At 37.0% G+C, this 16,530-nt stretch overlaps 1 protein-coding gene across 2 annotated transcripts in view; it reads left to right on the top strand.

The window, feature by feature from the left end:
* The first annotated feature begins 4,893 nt into the window (after positions 1 to 4,893).
* The window catches only part of LOC307129489 (activin receptor type-1-like), a 128,930-nt gene continuing 117,293 nt past the window's right edge, over positions 4,894 to 16,530 (top strand). Inside the window, exons 1-2 of one of the 2 annotated variants that reach the window (XM_079821944.1) lie at positions 4,908 to 5,092; positions 16,279 to 16,314. The gene's annotated coding sequence lies outside the window, so the exon portion shown is untranslated. Of the gene's footprint in view, positions 5,093 to 16,278; positions 16,315 to 16,530 lie in introns of both variants that reach the window. The other variant, XM_079821945.1, reaches the window with a different exon arrangement.

The following is a 16,530-nucleotide window of genomic DNA, read 5'->3' as shown; positions in this document are numbered from 1 at the left end:
GGCTACTTTTCAAATCAGGTACTCTTTTACTTATGTAGGGTTGTCATTGTGGTACTTCTACTTTTACTAAAGTCAATATGTCTCTGGTTATTTGTAGCCTATTACTGGTAGCTCAACAGGCTGCTGGAAGGCCAGTCAAGCGTCAGTAAGTGATAATGTTAATTTTACTGCTTTCATTTTTCCTAGTTGTTCATTTCCATTTGTGCTGCGCATGGCGCCTCCATGCCATTGTCTGCTATATTTGCTTATTATTTATTAAATCCTCGAAATTGGTTGACAAAACGTTGATTAAAATGAAGATACAATTTATACAAAACGAAATCATTTCTGACCCCCATGTCATATATCATAATCATATTTCATAATCAATGTATAGGCTAAATGAAATGAAAAAAAAAAACCCATAATATTTAAACATAGCCTATATGAAACTAAACAAGTAAAGTAGGCTACAGTACAGAGAAATGTCATGTTGGAGCGGGATTTGAGCGCACGTCGTTTTACCAGTGAGCGGTTCATAAACTCCTTCAGTCAAATGCTCTAGTAGGCTATGGTAGGCAGGTTTTTTGCGTTAATTTTCATTTCCTGTCGCTGTGCAGGCTCTTTTATTGTATATGACAGTGTAAACAACTCAATAACTATTTTAGTTAAAGGTTTAATGTAGGCCAGTCCCTTGCATTACGATTGCTCGCGTCAGCATCGCCTTGCATCGCCCAACAAGGCTTTGAACATTTTCCCGACTGCATACCTTTAGTAAAGTCTGGCCCTAAAGGTTCTTTAGACTCTCCTCTTTTTGACAACACAAACTTATTTGTTGACCAAAGTCTTTTTAATACCATGTCAAACAAAGACATTCGCTCAGTTATTAATAGATCTCAGATTTCTTTGCCTGCTTGTGTGAGTTTTTGGAATAACTTATTTAGTGATATAGAATGGGAAGAGTTTTGGCTTCTTCGACAAAAATTCTTCTTATCAAATAAAGTTGTTGAAGTTTCTATTAAAATTATCCATAACTGTTATCCGATAAATCATAAACTTGCTAAATTTAACAGTAGTATTTCACCCAATTGCTCTTTTTGCCTTCAGTATGAAGAGACTATTAATCACTTGTTTTGGGATTGTACTTACTGTAAAGTCTTCTGGATTGATTTTTCAAATTTTGTTGAAAAATATTTATATCCAAACTTCTGTATAACCCCCAAAATTGTGTTTTTTGGTTATTCTTTGAATTTAGACCCTTCTCATTGTAAATTTATTATAAATGTATTGCTTTACTGTGCTAAATTTTACATTCATAAGTGTAAATTTTCAACAACAAAAAAATCCCTACTTTTTTATTTTCAGGAAAGATTTTGATATGTATTTAAACTTGTTAAGAAATTCTGATAATTCTATTGCATGTAAGACTCTTTCATGGTGTAAATCCTTTAAGCTAGCTTAATTTGCTTTATTGTTTGTAACCCTCATTGTTCTTTGTTCTTTGTAATTGTAATTGTTGTTCTCTTGCATATAAAAAAAAAAAATTTAAAAAAAAGGCTTTGAACATTGGTCAAAAAAGGTTGGGGCCGACGGATTTTGTGATGCGGTTGCGGATAAAATAAAAGCCCATCTGTGCATCTCTGGGCGTATAGTGAACGCGTTTCGCTCACAGCCAAGCAGTAAGCACCCAGTCGTGATCATGTTCATTTTACTGCTTTAATTGTGTGGAAACCCCCCTAAAACGTACAAAAGAAGAGAGTCCTAAGATTATATTCATAACAATACAATAATGTATTTCCTTGCAGATATAGAACACGTTATACTCGTAGCTCAACAGCGGCTGGCTGATCTGCGGCATGAGTCGCATTGGAGTGACGTAAACTTCTCTCTTCAATTGATTGGCTTGAGGATGAGCTGTCAATCTAGAACTAGTGGACCAATGGTGATGCTAAGACCCGCCCCTAATTTACATGAAACTTGAACTGCAACATTTGAAACCGCAAGCACAGAATGTGGAAACAAGAGCAAAGGAGAAAAGAGCATGGACATGCAAAAAATTAAAATAAGAGCAGAAAACATGATTTTGTGAGCGATTTGGATTATTTTGAATTCATGATTCAGTTTTGAGCAATATAATTTTAAACTTGTTTAAATATTTGATTTACGCTTATTATTTTTATTTCCGTGACTGCGTTTGTGATTCTGGTTAACTTTGCATTTTCAGTTTTGTGCGTTATATTTTCACATGTGCTTTTAAAATTTTGATTCATGCTTATTATTTTTTTATTCGTGACTGCAATAAATTTGGCGGGAAACTGATCCCATACTTTTCGACTGGTTCGCTCGGCTCGGTTTGCTTTTCCGCTGCGTGGTACGATGGGTACAGCACGGCTCGCCCGCTTCCACTCTGCTTTGCGCTCAACCGTGCTTTCTTTATACTCAAACCTCTCCGCGTCTTATTGACGGGCATAATAGTCGCGCGACACAACGAATCGATAATGAAATTCGTTGCCAACGCTTTTAATAATCGATTTTTATCGATTTTATCGATTCGTTGTTGCAGTCCTACATTTGTGCTTATAAAACTTAAACTTTATTTATTTAAAAAAAAAAAAGACAGATCGTTTCGCTAGATAAGACCCTTGTTGATCGTCTGGTATCGTTTGATGTGGTTTAAAGCCCTTTTGAAGCTGTACTGAACCTCTCATTTGGACTTTGAACTGTTTGGAGTCTATTGACTTCCATTATATGGACAAAGATCCTGAAATGTTTATATAAAAAATCTTCATTTCTTTTCGACTGAAGACAGAAAGACATGGATATCTTGGATGTCAAGGGGGTGAGTAAATTATAAGCAAAAGTTTATTTGAAAGTGAACTAATCCTTTAAGCAAAAATTGATGCACCTCTTGATGGAAAGTAGTTTGCTCAAGAGCTTGTATTGACAATGCAAGAATCCAGCACTCTGTAAAGTCTCCTCCAGCACATCCCAAAGACTTTCAATAAATTTAAGGTCTGTACTAAGAGGTGCCAATTCACGTGTGAAAATGATTATTCATGCTCCCTCCCAACCATTCTTTCACAATTTGAGCCTGATGAATCTTGACATTGTTATCCTGGAATATGGCCATGATGTTTCTTCATACATGCTTGTTTAAGAAATGAAAAGCTATACACACTCAATCAATTAGAAGATAGCCAAAAATATAAAATGCTAGAAACATAATAACCACTGCAATAATGATCCAGTAAGCATTTGCCTATTTATAAAAATATAAACATTTATAAAAAAAATATTTTTTCATCATTATAAATAACATGACTTAAGGGTTGTTTTTTCAAATTAATTTCCCCCCACGTCCACAGTGTAATAATACAACATAATAATTTGTTACATTTTATATATAGCACTTTTGTTTGCACTCAAAGCTAATGTGTTATAAATATGGAAGGGGGAATCTCCTCAACCACACACCAGCTTATTGGTGGAGAGGAGAAGGAGTGATGAAGTCAATCAGTATATATGGGAAATGGACAATTTTGGCCAGGATGCTGGGGTTACACCCCTACTCTTATTCAAAGGACATCTTGGGATCTTTAATGACCACAGAAAAGGGGAAAGAGAGTCAGGACCTCGGTTTAACATCTCATCCAAAGGACAATGCCTTTTTTGACATTATAGTGACCCCATCACTATACTGGTGTGTTAGGACCCACAAAGACCACAGGATGAAAACCCCCTGCTGGCCTCACTAACACCTCTACCAGCAGCAACCTGGGTGCTTCTCATTTCTTATCTGTGCATCCTTGTTTCCTTTCCTCACTTCCTTTCCTTGCGTCTCAGCTCCACCCCCGTAGGACGCCAGGGAAAACTGCAAGGAAAGAAAATGAGGACAGGGGAATTGAAGGAAGTCTTATTTGTACATTGGAATATTCTGATCACTCAAGCATCACTTTTCAGAATCATCAGTTGTGCTTATTCTGCCCTTATGTTGTTGAAGTTTGGTTAAGAAAATTCATAATAAATAATAATAAAGATGCTCCTTTGAAATAGTTTATTTAAACTACAAAGGGAAAAGCATAACATACATTTGTGACAGATGTGAAGGTGGAGGGAAATTTATATATGTGCAGGTTTCTCAACAAGAAAGACTTCCGCATAGGATACACCTGTGCATCCTCGCTCATGACTCCTCTGGAAGCCTCCACATTCCTCGTTCCTTGAAAAAAAGTCCACTGAACATATATTGTCCATACAGTGGACTTCTTTTAATTAGGAACCAATATTGTTTGGTTCCCAATGTTGTTCAGAAGATATTTTTTTGTTCCATAGAAGAAGTTGTTTAGACCTACAGTATAGATTTTCTACAGGGAGTATCTGGAAAGATTTTATGTTGCTTGTTAAAGTTTTGTAACTTTAATGTTACGTAATATCAACTATATTAGAAAAAAAAATAGTTTGTTGATAAGGGGTAGGCTACTTGAGCCTTAGTGAATGGCTTATGGAGGTTGTGAAACACTGGCTATCTACAAAATTAGCAATAAATTAAGGATGATAGAATAATCACATCAGAGTAGCTCATTAGGGTGATCCATTTGTGGAGGTTTATTTCAAATTTCTTATCTGCTCTGCTGTAGCTTACCCTTGCGTTATCCGAATGCTTGTAATAAATCAGGCAAAATGACTTTATTCACTCATGCCCAACCCAGTGGACCCAACCCAACTAAATGTCTCAGGAACCGAATATACTTTTCGAATATACAGCTCAAGCTGGAGGACGGTGGAGTGAGGAAACTAGAAAAGTGTCCATTTGAGTATTTGAGGAACACCAACGTGCGCGTAGGAAATGAAGCGATAATGGGAGTGTGTGAGTGCGTGTGCGTGTGGTGGAGGCGCCCCTCCTACTGCAGGCCTATCCTCAGGCATTCACACACCGCTTGTAAAACACGGGGAAGCAGGAAGGATCCAGCAGCACTACGGTTCGATCGTAAACATTGCATGAAGTTGATTAAGTTTATGGATGTAGACGGAGAATGCGCGCTGTTCGCTACACGACAGGTCTGAGAGGCATTCACCATTATCTTCTTCCAGCTCTTCTGAACGCTTTGTGAAGGTAAGAGTAATGCTTTTGTATTAACTTTATTCGAGAATCGCGTGTTTTCCTTGCTTTACTTTAAAAGTTTTGGTCTAGAAAACTGAGCTTTTTCGGTGTTCGTAACCTACTACTAGAAACGATTAGCTTTTTCTGTCATGAGTTTATTTGAAGACAGTCTCTCTGTTCGAAGTGTAGGCTACTCATGTGCATTGAAAACATCAAAAAGTGTCGTGTGTCATGAGACAAAGCCATCAGATACATGATCTGAAAAACTTCAATTCAAGCTAGATTAAAATAATTTCCAAATTTAAAAGCTTTAGAAAACGGACATGTTGAGTTGGGATTTTGGGAGGCTTTATGGTGGCTACGGCGACTCGAGCAATCGACACCTTATTAGTTTGTTTTTGTGATGCAGACGAGGGCTGAAGGTTCGCCTCTCACCTCCGCGGAGCCATCAGCTCCACACTGAGCTTTCAGCATAACAAAGCCTAGACGTACATCTCATTAAAGAGTAGTGACTCAAAGAGGTCACACTGTCATTCACTTATTAAAAAATGAAACCATATACATTTCAAGTTCGTATAGATCTACAGATTATTCATGTCTATGTCTAGTAGGCTAGTGTGCTATTTATTACAAGGTCATAGTTTTTTTGACACAAAATTGTACTTTAAGGATGGTTCCAGTATTACAGCAGTCAGTGTGTGTCATATTGGATAATTGAAATAAATTATATTCTGTGTTTAGCAACATTTTGGCTTTAGGCTTCATAGCAAAGACAAAAATTAATTGGAAAAATGCTATTAAAGTGTCAAAATCACTAAATGTATTGCTTCTATTAAGAATTATTATTCTTACTCAGATCTGGAGAGAAAGGAAGCCCAAATTGTGGCACTTTCTCTGGCAGTTCCCAGTGGCACCTTGTATTTCTGGTGGCATCTCCAACTGCCTGGGACTTTGTCAGCCAGACATTGATTATGGTTTAGATTAGCAACTTATTTTATATTGATAATTTGTTAACATTTAAAAAAAATAATAGTCCTATGAAATGTATTTTATTCAGAAAATATTTTTGTCTTTTTATGATTTAATACAAGTAAATTATATAATACAAAAATGGTGGTAATCAAATGAATGCATAAAACTGGCAATTTAATTAATGTTGTAAAATGTAATCAAATGAAAATTTAACAACTTTTATCAAAATAATTTTATTTTGTTAACTGCTGCACAACAGATAAAAAAAAGCATGGCTTAAAGGGATTGTTCACCCAAAAATGAAAATTAGCTCATGATTTACTCACCCTCAAGTCATCCTAAGTGTATATGACATTCTTCTTTCAGACAAATACAATCAGAGTATAAATAATATATAAAAATATCCTGGCTCTTCCAAGCTTTATAATGCAGTGATGTTTTGAAGTCCATAAAAGTGCATCTATCCATCATAAAATTAATCCACACGGCTCCGGGGGGTTAATAAAGGCCTTCTGAAGTGATGCGTTTGTGTAAGAAAAATATCCATATTTAAAACTTTACAAAGTGTTATCTCTAACTTCCACTAACTGTCATACGCGTGTTCACGAGAGACTGGCATTCCAGCGTAGGATGCAGGCGTAGCGTAAGTTCTGGTGACGAACGCGGAAGCGCAGAGGATAGAGCAAAACAAAACTTGCTTCTAGCGAGAACTAGCATATTCTCACTGAAGCGTTTGAGAAAAATTTGCTGTTTTGTGTGTGTGTCTCCTTTAAATGCAAATGAGCGGCTGCTCCCCACCCCAGAGGGCGGAGCCTTCACTAGGGGTGTGACGATAACCGCATCACCGCAATATCGCGGTAATGAGATGCCTACCGCGGTGTGAGGTCATCACCGCACTTTTTTTTCTTTTTTTTCTTCGCTGCAGTGAAAGTTACAGGAGTGCATATGGTGATTGATATGAACTATAAACACAATAATCATTGCTTATAATTTACTGTCTTCCGTGAGTCCTATGTTCAAGGGCTTCTGGAGAAAAAAACCTTTCTGAGCAAGGGAGAGACAGTCCATTAAACATATGGGGGATTTATTTAGTGTGTGTGTCTGATTATTATTAACTGCTAGGTTTCAGAACTTGTGATTAGGAATGCTCTGGTCATATTGACCGCTTAACCGTTAACCGTAAGTGAGATTTGCGGAATGCGCTGCAGAGCCAGACGAAAGTTAGCAAGACTTGAGAGGGTGTTTTCTGCTGCGGGTCTAACTGTCAACAGGCTGCGCTCCAGACTAACCCACATCACTTATGTTACTTTAAAAAAAAAAAAAAAAACAAGGTGTGGAATGGATTGAGGTAGGCCTGCTATTTTTTTTTGATGAGAACTTTTCTTGTTCTTCAAAGCTTCAAACGGATTCAGTGTTTTTTCGTCTTGTCATCTTAATTTGGTAATTATTTAAGTGGACATATTTAGTGTAGACCTTTTTATTTATCTTTAATGGATGACATTATTCATGACTCGCTATTTATTGGTTGAAGAAATGGTGCCATTTCATACCGTAGAGAAAAGAATAGAAAGCTGCAGAAAGAACAAGTCAAGCTCAACCTGCCTTAACATTCCTTAGTTCTAATGAGCTGTGCTAAACTTCGAGTCTTATTTCTTTAGACATTGTTTTTCAGGTAACAGTCCGTGCATGGATATAAGCGCACTCGTCCAAAGTCCAAACGCAACTTGTTGAAACTTTGAATAATTTATTCTATAAAAAATGGGTTGCAAACGATGACAAAAACTGTTCCATACTTCCTATTAAACTCAAAAGATATTAAAAAAACAACAAAGTTCTTTAAATAGGCTTAATATTTTTTCATATTATTGTTGTTAGTATGTTTATTATGTTAATAAAGAATTTTTTTAAGTGAATACGAAACGAAATAGAAAATCATGTGAATATCTGGGCAAAACGTATGGAAACGCCAATCAATGCTCTGAATTTCTGCTGCCCATTTACATGATCAAGATAAGATAATACTTTATTGATCCCTAGCTGGAGAAATTTGCTTGTTATAGCAGCTCCAGATACAACTCAACAGATGGCAAAAATACACATTAAAGGTGCCCTAGAATGAAAAATTTAATTAACCTTGGCATAGTTGAATAACAAGAGTTCAGTACATGGAGATCACATACAGTGAGTCTCAAACACCATTTCTTCCTCCTTTATATGTAAATCTCGTTTGTAAAAAAACACCACGGAAAAATAGGCGAATCTCAACATAACACCGACTGTTGCAAAACAGTCGGGATCATTAATATCCGCGCCCCCAACATTTGCATGTTCAAGGCCAGGCAGAACTGCACAGCCCAATCATCGGGAGTTGTATCTGCAGGTATTGTGAAGAAAGAAGCGGGGTTAAGCGAGCGTGACGTGAAGATAGCGAAAATGGCAGATCATGGGAATAAATGTTATGTTCCAGGCTGTGCAGCTGTGACTTTTCATACCCTTCCCACAGAACAAAACTGTCAACAGACATGGTTGATGTTTATCTATAACCGGATACCGCAACAATTTAATTCAAAGTTGTTCGTTTGCTCTGGGCGATTTCACCACCATCAGACGCTTAGCTCCGCGTCTGATACTGGAGAAGCGGCAATTCAAACTATATTCCCACAAGCAGTAAGTAGCGATTTTATCCACTTATTGATTGTCTAAACAATTTCTGATTTAATTGAAAGTTTCTTAGTAAGACAGCATTAACGATAATATCCTCTGTGTTGTCTAGATCCAACGCAAGATGCTAGTACAGTAACAATTGGAGACTCCAAGTAACTAGCATACATAACAGTTTGACAAATGTAAAATGACAAAGGTTAATATTATTTCCTGCCAGTGTCATATACATCTACAAAATACAACCGTAGATACATATGGCAATCCCTTTTGTCGGATAGAATTATAATTTAGCCTATATTTTATCAACAACACAGAACTCAGGAGCTAACCACGTTAGTTTAGTTGCTTACAGATAGCTCACTCGATCCTTCTAGCTAACGTCACCTTCTCCACCACATTTGACAAGGCATCTAGTCAATTTGTAAAAAAAAAAACCTTTAATGTACTGTACAAACAACATATTTACGCTCTACCCAGTTCGCTATTTAGAGTTTGTGACTCAAAGGGAAGAAGCTATCATTGTAAAATCATACGGTGATGCATTACAATGATTAAAATATTTTCACAATGCTAAAAACAAGTTGTGACTGCTGACGTTATGCGTTAACGTGTAAAGTTAGTTATATGCTAGTTCACATGTAGGCTGAAGTTATAGTACTGACGTTACGTTTTGCAGGTTTTTCCTGAAAATAAAGAAGTGTCCATTTCCAATCTCAAAACAATTGGTTATTTCTCAAAATCTGCATCTTTGTCAGAAACAGGATCAAACATATAAGGTTGGATGCATAATCTCTCCATTGTCATGACGGACAGTATAGATGTGTTTCTGTCACTAAAGCTACTGAAATTAGCCACGCAGTGAAACAGCCAATCAGAGCAGAACTCTACATTAATATTCATGACCCTTCCAAATAAGGCAAGGGTTGTAAATGGACCTGTAAAACCCTATCTGGACAATTTTTGCCCTTAAATAAGTCACATACCCTCTATGTAGATATCAGAGAACAATTAAAAATATTGTTTCAACTCATTCTAGGTAGGCCTGTCGCGATAGTCAATTAATCGCACAATAAAAAAAATTAGCTTGATAATTTTTCCGGCCGCCATAATTTCCAGCGTCCGTTTTTATATCCATTTTTGCAGAGCGTTACATTATATGATCACGCTCTTATACATGTAAATCTCATCTTAAATGAATTTAAAGAGTTGTGAGGAAATGAGATGCGCCGGACATCCGCGTCATGTTCGGCTGTGGCTATTCTTAAAGTGACAGGAGTACTGATGATGCCTGTCATTAATGTTCATAAAAGAACAACGGGAACAGAGAAAATTGTAGCTTTAATGATGATTAATCTTTTATTTCACTTATTATTTATGCAGTTAAGAAAGGTCTAACAGGGAAGGCACAGGTAAATATAACATTTATTATAATGGGGTTATGTAAAGATTGTTTTAAGTTCACTTAAATTAAAAGTTGTTTTTTTTAAAGGTCCCATGGCATGAAATTTTCATTTTATGAGGTTTTTCAACATTAATAGGAGTTCTCCTAGCCTGAATATTGTCCCCAAGTGGCTAGAAATTTTGATCGGTGTAAATCCGGGTTCTGGGTGTCTTTCTCTGTCTTTGAGAAAATGACAGGCCAGACTAGCCAATCCTGAAGTCTCCTGTTATGAAGTCAAAACAGGAACGGTTACCTCCCTTTCCTCCGCCCAGAGAATTTGGCACGCCCATGCGAGCGCCATATTTGTTTGTCCTCGAGAGATCATGGCTTGCGAATGAGAAACTGCCAGCATTCACTCGGTGTTTGGATGTATAAATGAAAACATAAGTCTTTTTTCAGTTCCTTCTGATCTGTGATCAGTGATTTCTGATGTGTAGTTCACACAGAACTTTATTATTCGTGCACACGCTGCGGCTTCTCTCTATCCCGACAGAACGGTGTTTTCTATCTTGTGAGTCAGTGTTTTGTACGTCCTCGTCGCGTCTATCTGTTCTAAAATGTGCATACAGTCGTTTCTGCTCAACATCGGCAGACTCACATCTCTTTAGAGATAAACGGTCGGCCGGTCGGCCTTCAACATCACCAACCCCCAGTACTGCATCTGGCCCACAGCGGAGGCACCAAACGCGGCGCGAGATTAAGCAGAATGGGGGTAAGCGTGAGGGTATCCGGCTATGCAAGCCAGCTATCCCCACAATAAACTGGATTGCATTCGATTACTGCTGTTGTGTCTTTGTTTGCGCTGTGTACTCAATGCGCGTCACTGACGCTTTTCATATGATAGGAAAATATCTAAAAATAATGCTATAATCAACACTTACTCGTAACTCGTTCATCTCCTGTAATGGTACATTACATGTTACAAAGTTGGTAGAATAATGATGAATACGGACTGGTGTGACTGGGACTCGTGTTTATTCAGAATTCTCAGATACAAACACAATAAACTCATGCTGACAGCTCTCTCACAAATCAGTAGTTACTATAAATAACTTTGTTAGCAATCGCTCTGTCTCTGGTCCGTGATATCCGGTTCGCGAACGAATCTTTCTTTTGAACCGGTTCTTTTTAGTGAACCGAACCAGCTCACCAAATCGGACTGAATCGTTCTAAATGGTTCACGTCTCAAGTCAGCGCTGATCCATAATTTACTTGAGTTACTAACTTTCTGACATGAGTGACAGCCCCTCCGACTAGAAATAAATAATTTCTAGACTAGAAATAAATGCTATTAACTACAACAGTTCACTGAACTGAGACTGACAGAACTGATGAGAAGTGGACTCAGGTCCATCCGTCTCTCTGGCAGACTTGTGCCTGTTCGTGCCTCGTAGACCTTGTTAAACCACGCCCCCTCCGCTACAAGATCTGATACTCATTTCAAATGCGTGATGTCAGCCAATCACAACAGTGGGCGTTTTTACTGAAGTCTCACAGCAGACACGCCCCTTGAAACAGGGCATTCAGCCACAGGGCAAACAGTATAGAAAAAATGCCTTTTATTTCTAAATGATGACATTTTATGATGTAAAAATCATACTAACAATATAAGTATACCTATATACTTATACTGTAATGTAACGTTATTAATGTTTCATAGAGACATCAGTGATACTGGCCTTCATTCATAAAAACATGACAAAAACAAATAGTCTTTAGAAATAAAAGTTTATTGATCTTTGAAAAGGTGTACCTGCATTATTACGCCATTATCATTATTTTAGATGAAAATGGTCTCAGAACGACAATATTATCGTTTATCGCAATAATCAATTGCGATCGTCCAGCAAAATTTGTTATCGGGACAGGTCTATCGAACGTTTTATCGAACGCATTTTTTATTGATATCGATTACGTGTCTATCGCGATACATATCGTTATCTTTTTATCACCCAGCCCTAGCTGTGACAGTATGGGATTTTTTCTTACCTCTGTCTATATTATGCTCTTATTCTCCATTTATCTATTTTTTATTTAAAGTTGCCCTAGAATTAGGCCTGTCACGATAACAAGTTTTGCTGGACGATAAATTGGCCAAGAAATTATTGCAATAAACGATAATATTGTTGTTTTGAGACCATTTTCATCTAAAATAATGATAATGGCATAATAATGCAGGTACACCTTTTCAAAGATCAATAAACTTTTATTTCTAAAGACTATTTAACACATTGAAAATGGATCACATTTTAAATATCCACAGTAAATGAACAAAACAACCAAAAACAATAAAAGCAACGGACTCTCAGTCTGTTAACAAAAAATGAACTTGAATAAATACCACAAATATTGGATGATTGTGTTTTAGGTGCATATTAGGGGTGGCACGGTTCACAAAACCCACAGTTCGTATCACGGTTTTAGGTTCTGTATGGTTCTTGTTGTTGTTTTTTCTTTTAATCGTTAACACTCCAGAAATTTACTTCAGTATATGATTATATTTAGCTTAATTATCCACAATTTAGGATACAGTATTAAAAAAAATTGTTATATCATGTAATCATGCACAAACTGAATTTGACTTGACTTTAAGCACATTATTGGGACCATCTCTGAGGAAAGCTAGGTGAGATTTTGATACAGCAAGAGAGAAGACATTGATGACATGCTTTTCATTTATTTGGCAAAAAAAGGAGAATATATATTGCTATCTTTACAGGAACTTATGTGCCTTTTTAGCACACAAAGATTGAACTTGAAGTACATAAAGATTAAGCTGAAGAATTAACTTGCATTTATCAAACTGCTAACTTCAGTGTAGCTTTAAGCCTTGTTTAAACTCGACGCGTCCGCACGAGCGCGAGGGTGCGCGCGGCAAAAATGCCGTCAAGGCAGAGCGGGCGGTAGTGCGCGTTGAGTGCGCGAGACCCCATTTCGCTTGGCGGTGTGCACGTCAAATTTTGTAACTTTGCGCGCAGTTCCGCAACCGAAGAAGCACAAGTTCCAGGCGAATCTGGCTGAGCATGACGTCTCATCATGCCGGCACCCACTCTGCGCGTCGAGTATATACCCTTTACCTTACCATAGACAGTAAAAGAAATAAACACCTCCCCAAACGGACGAGGCGTGCGCGCAGTCAGCGAGAGCGAGAGAGAGACGAGGAAAACAAACAAACAAGCATGCAAGTGGAAATTATTGCGGGCGGAAAAATTATCGAGCTAATGTTTTTATTGTGCGATTAATTGATTTATTGACTATCGCGACAGGCCTACTACTAGACTGGTTCTCTTTCATGTGTTATTGCGATTAAACTGTCAAAAGCAGTGTAATATACCGTACCTACTGCTATATGTTGTTAATATGAATCAAACAACAAAAGATAAACAGAAAAGCACTCACTGCTCTTGAGTGAATTAACGTTAGTAGCTTTATTAAGAACACATTTCTTACTTGAATGCTGCTGTTAAATGCTTTGGCGAGGAGATAAACATGGCAGACTGTGTACCGCTCACTCAGGGCAGGGTCTATCAGTGTCTATCAACACTCGTGGGCGGGGCCTGTAAAATGTGACGTCGCTTTGCCAGGAGTCTGCAAACGCTTGTTCTGAGACACTGCTTATGATTTATGGGGATTCAAATAATAGGTGTGGGTGGATTATTACCATTATAGCGTGGTTGTGTACACACACGGCCAACACACATTTATGTTCAAACAAACACCATGTAAAAGTGAATTTTGCATAATAGGTGCTCTTTAATGTTGGTATATTTTGTGCAGCCCTTGACTGCAGCCAACCCACCTTTTCCCACTCTGAAGACCCCTGCGTTATTTGTACTTAAGTAAATTTTTCAAGTTTCTGTACTATATCAGAGTATTTTAACGTGGGACATTTTTTACTTTTACTTATACATTCCAAAGTAGTGTTAGACCGATATATCCGCCAGCCGATATCAGGGCTCTACATAGCGACCATTTTGGGCGCATTTGCGCTTGAAAATTAGTGCGTGCGATTGCGAAAAAATATTTAGGTGCACCAGTGACTCGCACATAGACTTGACGCCCCCTACTGGCTGTTTTATTTTCATATTTATACTTTGCATGGACTTTTATTTAAAATATAAATCTTTTAACTAAGTTTAAGTTTAACTTGTACATAGCCTATTTCTAAATTCAAAAACTTATATTTAAAACATTCATACAACATTATTTACCCATGAGCTGCATTAAATCTATGTAAATGTGTCTAAACACCACTTCAGCTGCTGTGCCACTTCTACAGTGCAAAGATTGCTCTTGATGCTGATTTAATTAGATTGGTAACAGTCTGGTTGTGTCTTATTGCTCTAACTGAATTTATTGTTTAAATTAAAATTTTAAAAACAACTTTTCTATTTCAATTGAAGAAACTGACAAAAGATGATGCATACATAATAAGATTAGAAAACATTTCTCTTATAATGGTAAAAATGCCCCTGGACATTAATTTAAAGGGACAAAGATCATCCTGTAATGGGAAAGTTATAATTGGAATGCGTGTTATTGATCAGAAAGTGCTCCTAAATTTTTGACTGTTTTTTTTCTTGTTCTACCTCACCTGTTTTTACTATTTGTTAAATATTGTTTTTTTTAGTTCAATAAATGTTCCTTTTTTACATTTTAAGTTTAAAATTATCATCATGATCATTGTGTCATTTTTATGATGTAAATTGAGGGAGCAAAAGCAATATCGGCTCCAAATATCGGCTCAAGGAAATCGACTACCCTTATCAGTCATCGGCTAAGGCTGATGAAAAAAAATCGGTATCGGCATCGGCACTAAAAAATCCATATTGGTCGATCCCTATTCCAAAGCCTAATATTGTACATTTTACTCCACTACGTTTCATAAAAAGATGTTGTTAACAATTCACTAAATTCACAAGTCAGACTCAAAATAAGCCTAGAATGGGAGATCCTCTGCGCTTGAATGTGCGCATGACTGATGGCGTGGAAAGTAAGCTACTAATATTGAATTTATTATTGCAAGTGAAAATAATATTTAGGTGTATTTGCTTCGAATTAGATTGTATAATATCAAGATATAAAGCAAAAATAGAATGGTCTGACTTTAGATTTGTGAAATTATGCTACATAAGACACCTGCACAAAACAAAAACTGTAGACGGACCGAATGAAAATGCAAATTCAGTTTGTGACAGTAGGTGGCACTAATGGAACAGCAGCGGTTTCTTTGGGTACCGCTGTCCACAAAGTAGCGCTGCATGTATAAAAACTCTACTTTATATGGTGGTTGGAGGAAAAGAAAATGCCATCGAAACTTTTCTAAAAACTAGTATTATTTCTAGTATTTGTGTATTCTCTTCAAAAATACATTCATATAAACCCCACCCCCAATTCAATATGTATTATGTTTCTTCCTATATTTTGAGCATCATGAACAGTGAGCTTGCTGTGTCATGTGTGATACAGTATTTTCTGCAGTTTGTGTGCAAGTCCGAAATAGAGATTGGGGATAAAATGGTTCCATGAATAAAAATGACTTTTTTTTTTTGTGCAGGTGTCATAGAAAAGCGGAACAAACTCCATGTCTAATTTTAGATAATTTTTAATTAAAATTAATTCCAATAATTTAACTGGTTAAATAAACCATGGTGGGCCAAACCCTTGACTTGGTGGTCCAGGTCCACTCTGGCCCACCTGTGCCGCACATATAACATTGCTTACGGTATACTTTTTTTGATGATACTAATGTTGTAAAAAAGATTGGCATTACAGTACAATATATTGAAGCTTTAGTATCGCAATACTACTGTAGTATGGGTATACAGTGCAGCCCTACTGCTTGAGTTACAGGTATGCAAACTTTGGGAGGAAAAATTTAACAATTGTTAAGGCAACAATGATTGCTGATTTTATTAACACACCTACCAACCTCTGTGTGAAAATAAAATAATGATGCTGCTATCTTTCTAAAGTCTCTCCTACCCCTTTTTTTCTTACGTGTACAAAGAGAGCAACCATTGACTACCATAGTATTTTTTTCCCTACTATGGTAGTCAATGGTTGCTCTCTCTGCTTGGTTACACACATTCTTCAAAATATCTTCCTTTGTGTTCAGCAGAGCAAGAAACTCATGCAGGTTTGCAACAACTTGAGGGTGAGTAAATGATGACATAATTTTCATTTTTGGGTGAACTATCCCTTTAAGTATTTTGTCCATTTTATCACAAAATTCAAACGATAAATGCCATTTTGTTGCTCTAATGTGACGTGAGTCACGTGACTGATCACTGTATAGGTTCAGTTCAAGCGTATCTCTTCCTAAAGAATAAACATGAATTAATATCTTAAGATATGTTGAGGATACATTACA

This window comes from Gobio gobio (assembly GCF_949357685.1).
Source record: "Gobio gobio genome assembly, chromosome: 7".
NCBI classification, from domain to species: Eukaryota; Metazoa; Chordata; class Actinopteri; order Cypriniformes; family Gobionidae; genus Gobio; species Gobio gobio.
The sequence above is the reverse complement of the archived record's forward strand: the minus strand, read 5'-3'. Positions and strand labels throughout refer to the sequence as shown.